This window comes from Leopardus geoffroyi, chromosome C2 (assembly GCF_018350155.1).
Source record: "Leopardus geoffroyi isolate Oge1 chromosome C2, O.geoffroyi_Oge1_pat1.0, whole genome shotgun sequence".
NCBI lineage: Eukaryota > Metazoa > Chordata > Mammalia > Carnivora > Felidae > Leopardus > Leopardus geoffroyi.
This window is the reverse complement of record NC_059333.1, coordinates 18,040,525-18,046,751: the sequence shown is the minus strand read 5'-3', so window position 1 is coordinate 18,046,751 and position 6,227 is coordinate 18,040,525. Positions and strand designations below refer to the sequence as shown.

At 38.8% G+C, this 6,227-nt stretch overlaps 1 long non-coding RNA gene across 1 annotated transcript; it reads right to left on the bottom strand.

The window, feature by feature from the left end:
• Positions 1-4,340: 4,340 nt before the first annotated feature.
• Positions 4,341-4,876, bottom strand: LOC123576053. Its single transcript, XR_006701138.1, has 2 exons — positions 4,697-4,876; positions 4,341-4,573 (listed from the first exon to the last, which is right to left on the bottom strand). It is a non-coding gene; the product is annotated as an uncharacterized LOC123576053 (long non-coding RNA).
• Between the last annotated feature and the right edge of the window lie 1,351 nt (positions 4,877-6,227).

Sequence of the window (6,227 nt, the reverse complement as noted above, 5' to 3'; positions counted from 1 at the left end):
CTTACTCTCTGATGAATCCTACAGATGAATGTTGAGCCCTGTCACCACAGGAGCTAGTTGCCAGGGGGTGAGATTTTTTTAAATAGAAAGACAGAGATTTTCTTTATAAAATTTTCTTTATAATCATCGCAGGCCTTGATGCTAGCTGTTTGGATTTCTTTTAAAATGTAATCAGTAGGGCTCAAGGCTATTTTTAATTTTAGTTAGAAAAATTAATGTGCCATTTCTAGCTCCCAATTATTGTGCATTAAATTGAGATACAAGGCACTAAATTTTGAGCCACGTCTGAATTTAATTTAATTAACTTTTTTTTTTTTCTTTTGGTGCCAATTCGGATGCATTCCCAATAATACCCTCAACATGAAAAGAGAAAGTGGGTTGAAATAGAAGTTAGGAATTGCGTTTTTCCCTGGCCCTGGGGCTTGTCGCCATTGAATAAGCCTGAGAGCTTGCAGAAAGTTCTTGCTTAGAAGTGGACCTTTTTGTGACCTCCCTGACATAATGATTCTACCTTATCCGGAAAGTTTATCTTCTTCCACCGAGCAATTTCAGAAGCATGTAGAATGTTAAAAGAAGAAGTGGACAGTCTCCTAGCCAGTCGCACTCAGGTATTGGAAACCATAATGAGAAGACATCAGACAATTAGACAATACGTAGCAAGAGGTTTTACACAGAACAGTCCCGTTTCTAGAAATTTATTTAAAAATGATATATGAGAGACAGAATTGTAGAACAGTGGCATTGCAAACAATGTCACTGTGGAATGTCACTGTGCAAAGAATAAGTACATGCATCATCTGGGGGAACTTCGTTCCCCACTTTACCAGTAAGATTACCTATTACCTGAATCCCATGTTCTCTTTCTTTGCTTCACTCTTGTTTTGCTGGATCCGATCCTCTAATAGCTTCTTGCAAAAGGATGCAGAGAAAGGATGCAAAGAAAGTTATTTGAAAAAAATATTTTGTGCTTCTGAAAATGACTTTAATCTATACTTTCACTTAGTACTGTCGCTGGATATTGATTCAGTTTGAAAGACATTTTCTGTTGACTTCTAACTGCCAACGTTGCCTTTGAAAAGTCCTATGCCATTATAATTTCTCATCCTTTGCATACCTTATGTCAATGTTCTGAAATTTCAGTCATATGCCATCATGGGATTACTCTTTAATTTATTGCATTTGGTTTTTTTGATGACCCTTTTAAAATCTAGAGTTCAACGTCCTTCGGTTTTGAAGAGTTTTGTCATATTGTTTTCCAATATCTTTCTCCCACTTTCTCCCTGTCTCGAAAGAGACATTTGACTTCCTGGACTGATCATCTAATTGTCTTAATTTTTCTTTATAAGTTTGCATCTCTTTTTTGTTTTCTTTCTTTCTCTTTCTTTCTTTCTTTCTTTTTTAAGGTTTATTTATTTTTGAGAGAGAGAGAGAGAGAGAGAAGGGGGGGCAGAGAGAGAGGAGGAGACACAGAATCTGAAATAAGCTTCAGGCTCTGAGCTGTCACCACAGAGCCCGACGAGGGGCTCCCACTCATGAAATGCGACATCATGACCTAGGCTGAAGTCGGGTGCTTAACCAACTGAGCCACCCAGGCACCCCTACATCTCTTTCTATGTATGTTTTATCTTATGAGAGATTTCCTTTATTAGTCAATTACTATTTTTTTTTTATTTTTGCCATCACATTCTTTGAATTTCCATGAACTCTTTCTTTCTTTAAATCGTGCTTTTATACTATTCCATGTATTCCATATTAAGGTACTTCTATTCTCCTTATCTCTAAATGTCTTTCCTACGTTTATTTGTCTTTTACGGCTATAAAGTTTCTTAGTATATATGGGATAATAAAAAAGAACAACACCCGAAGCTGATATGATGTTGTACGTCAATTATACTGCAATAAAAAAGAAAATGAAAGAACAACTTTTGCTGTGGTTACCATTGCTGATCTTTACTATCGCTATATTTGGGATCTACTAATTTCTGCTTCCTCCATTTATCTTTCTTTTGGTTTGTGTTTCCTGTTCTTTCTCTAACTTTTAAGAGGGATGCTTAGCTTATTAATTTTCAGCCACTCGATGAAAAGTTATGCTCCTGGTGAAATGCAATAATAAAGAAACCTCAAACTGACTTTAAATATGATCACTTCCATAAATAAATGCAGAGGAAATGTTCGATAAAATTCAGTATCAATACCGGTATCAGAAATAAAACAAAATGACATCATAAATATCCTTAACCTCAAAAACCTATGATATGTCATTTTGGGAACATCATAGTTAATGGTGAAATCTTGAAAGTATTCCCTTCACATCAACAGCAGAACAACAAGAGTGACAACTGGCATTTCTATTCAACACTGTTCTAGACAACACAGCACAACAACAACAACAACAAATGTCAATGATAACAGGATAAAAAGATATGAAGTTATTCATAGTCTATTCCTGATATCTAAATAAATTGCACATGAATCAACTATTTAAATACTTGAATGAAAAAGTAAAATCCTGAAAAAGTTATAAGATCATTTCTTTATGATCCCAAGAATGAAAGAGTTTTTGTTTTAAACTAAGACTTTAAATCCAATGACAACAAATACATTAATAACTTCAACCACATTAAAATGAAAATCTTCTGTATGGGGCGCACACACACACACACACACACACACACGTTAATTAAAACTGACCCAGAATTTTTGCTTCTGGGAGTCTATTCTGTGGATATGGCTCTACTCTCCAAATGACATTATGTCATTGTTTGTAATAGTAACATCTTGGAAATGTGCATCAAAATGGAATTATAATTATTATTATTATTAAAAACAATGAGAATACTCCCTGATAACATTATATGTAAGGTATACTGCTAAGTGTATAAACCAAGATGCAGAACAGTAGATAGATAGATAGATAGATAGATATCTCAAGCCATTTTTTGTACAAGAAAAGGAAAACCTAAGAACAAATATGTTGTGTTCCTTTATAACTGCATAAAGCAACATTGAAAGAACACACAAGAAAATAATAAAAGTAGCTATCTATACAAGGTGGAAGTGAACAAGCCGGGGAAAACACTTCCTAAACTTGAACAATTAGCAAACTGGGAAGACACGCTTTACCAACTACGAAGCCTTATTTTAAAGCTATAGTTATAAATACAGTGAAGTCATAGAACAGAGATAGACAAATTGACCACTAGAACAAACAAGGAATTCAGAGAGAGATTTGACGTTTGACGATGGTGTTTCTATGTGCTTCCCCACATTTCTCATACTCTGTCACTTAGACTGAAGCCATGTGACTAGTTCTAATCAATAGGCCATAAATAAAAGTGATGTGTGTCACTTCCATGTCCAGGCAGTTATCAAAAAAGACAGATGAGAAGCCACTAAGGTATGGCAACATTCAACTTCTTGTTCTAGGTAGAAGGTGTAAAGATTTTGTTTCATCATTTTTCCCTATAATGTACATGTACTATTTCATATATGCTTTTGTATTAGTTAGAGTTCTCCAGAAACAGACCAATAGGAGATATACGTGTATATATGTGTATATATGTGTATGTGTGTGTGTGTGTGTGTGTGTGTGTATATATATATAGCCTCATAATATACATTTAATATAAGGAATTGGCTTACAGGAGTATGGCGTTTGAGAAATCCAAGATCTGCAATCAGCAAGCTGGAGACCCAGGAGAGGTGACGCATAAGTTCTAGTTGTTTCTGACTCAGAAAGCAGGGCAAGACCCATGTCCCTGCTCAAAAGTCAGGCAGAGAAAGCGAATTCTCCCTCAGTCTGTTTTGTCCTATTCAGGCCTTCAGAGGGTTGAATGAGACCCATTCACATCGGAGAGGGAGATTGGTTTTACTCAGTCTTCTTAGTCAAATGTTAATCTCATCCAGAAATGCCCTCCCAGACACTCAGAATAATGCTTGACCAAATATCTGGGTACCCTGTGGCCTAGATAAGTTGACACATAAAATTCTCCACCACAAGTCATAGGCTTTCATACACAAGCTTCATACACATCTCCTTAAACAATACTCGATCTCCAAATGAACACAGTAACAAAATCATAATTCTGCTGAGATGATACAAATAGCTTCTGTGCAACCCCAAATTCAGGGTCTTTCCCAGAAGAGAAGGTAACATCCTTGAGTAAGGCTTACTCCTTGATATCCTGTAACTTAAATGCTAGGATGTAAAATTAACAAGACACATATCACTACATTTTATATTATATGATTAGGGGATAAAAGAGGGAAGAAAACAAAAATATTGGTTAATATATGTGTTAGTTCAGGCTGCTATAACAAAGTACCACAGACTGAGTGACTTACAAACCACAGGTATTTATTTCTCACCGTTTTTGGAGGCTGGAATTCTGAGATCAGGGTGCCTGCATGGTCAGGTTTGGTGAGAGCTCTCTTCTGGACGGCAGACTGCTGATTTCCTGTATTCTCAAGGGATAGGAAGAGAGATAGTTGGATCTCTGGCTTCTTCTAAGGACGTAAATCCCATTCATGAGTGTCTCACCCGCATGACCTAATTACCTCCCACAGGCTGCATCTGCAAATACAGTGGGGATTCAAGTTCCAGCGAATGAGTTTTTGGAAGAGGGGACACACAGCGCGCGCACACACACACACAAGCATGCACGTACAAACATATAAGAAAATAATGAGGAAATACTCATGACAGTCGCAGTACCCATTCTGTGTGGTAGTAGCTGCCATTTGTAACTATCTTCTATCCAGTCTGTATTCCCTTTGCCTTCAGCAAGCAGCTCAGCTGGTCAGAGTTCTTCACCTGGTGATTGAAACCATCATTTCTGAAAGGTCTCCGTCATTAGCGGTTCTGCCTGTAGTGGTTGTTGAGGTTTCCCGTTGACGTGGTAACACTAAAAGAACCCTGAAGGATCTCCTGTGTTCCTGACCTTACCTTCATTGTGAGGCAGCACTTCAATTGCCCCTGTATAGTCAGAATCAGTCACCCCAGCCAGCACTGTAACTCTCTTCTTTGCCTGTTGATTCAGACACACGAGGAACCCAAAGGGGCCAGATGTTGGTCCTCACTTCCAGTTCGATGGGATCATTGCTGTGTCTCCTGGTGGAGGCATCCCTTACTTAGTACTTACTAAGGCACCCCTTACTAAGTACCAGGTCAGCAGGGCATAGAGTCAGGAGAACAAGAAGTGTTGCTATTGGATCACTAGGGGCAATCCTGAGGGGTGCCACTCTTGTTTCCACCCCTAGATTCCTGGACCTATGAATCTTGGCTGTGGGAGAACGAGCACCTTTTTGGTTGTGGGAGGGGTCAGCTTCAACAACGTATCCTTTACCCCAGAAGGGATATGCCCACATGCTTACACTCTTTACCATTGGAAATAAAGTCATTAGAATCTTTGAATCTAATTAGAGATTCTACTCCAGGAATCTCCAGATGAATTCAGACAACTCATTATTGATATTCTACTCCTCCAGAACCATACTCAGTACCTCTATCCGTGTTAGGATTCTCCAGAGAAACAGAACCAATAGGCGATCCCTAGGTGGATCCCTACCTCTATCTCTAACTCTTCCTATATGAGGAGATTTATTATACGGAATTGACTCATGTAATTGTGAAGGCAGAGAAGTCCCCAGATCTGCAGTTGGCAAGCTGGAGATCCAGGACAGCCAATGGTCTAGTTCCAGTCTGAGTACAAAGGCCTGAGAACCAAGAGAGCCAATGGTGTAAATTCCAGTTTCAGTGTGAGTCGAGTCCAAGGGCAGAAGACCAATGTCCCAGCTCGAAGAAAATCAAGCAGAGGGTGAATTCTTCCTTACACAGTCTTTTTTTTTTTTTTTTTTTTTTTCTATTTAGACCTTCAAGGGATTGAATATGTTCCTCCCATATGGGGGGGGGGGTACAATCTGTTTTACCTAGTCTTACAATTCAAATGTTAATCTCATCAAGAAACACCCGCACAGGGGCACCTGGGTGGCTCAGTCGGTTAAGTGTCCGGCTTTGGCTCAGGTCATGATCTCTCAGTTCGTGGGTTGGAGCCCCACATTGGGCTCTATGCTGACAGCTCAGAGCCTGGAGCCTGCTTCAGATTCTGTGTCTCCTTGGTTCTCTCTGCTCCTTCCCCATTCGTGCTCTCTCTCTCTCTCCCCCAAAAATAAATAAACATTAAAAAAAAAAAAAAAGAAACACCCCCACAGACCCACTCAGAACAATG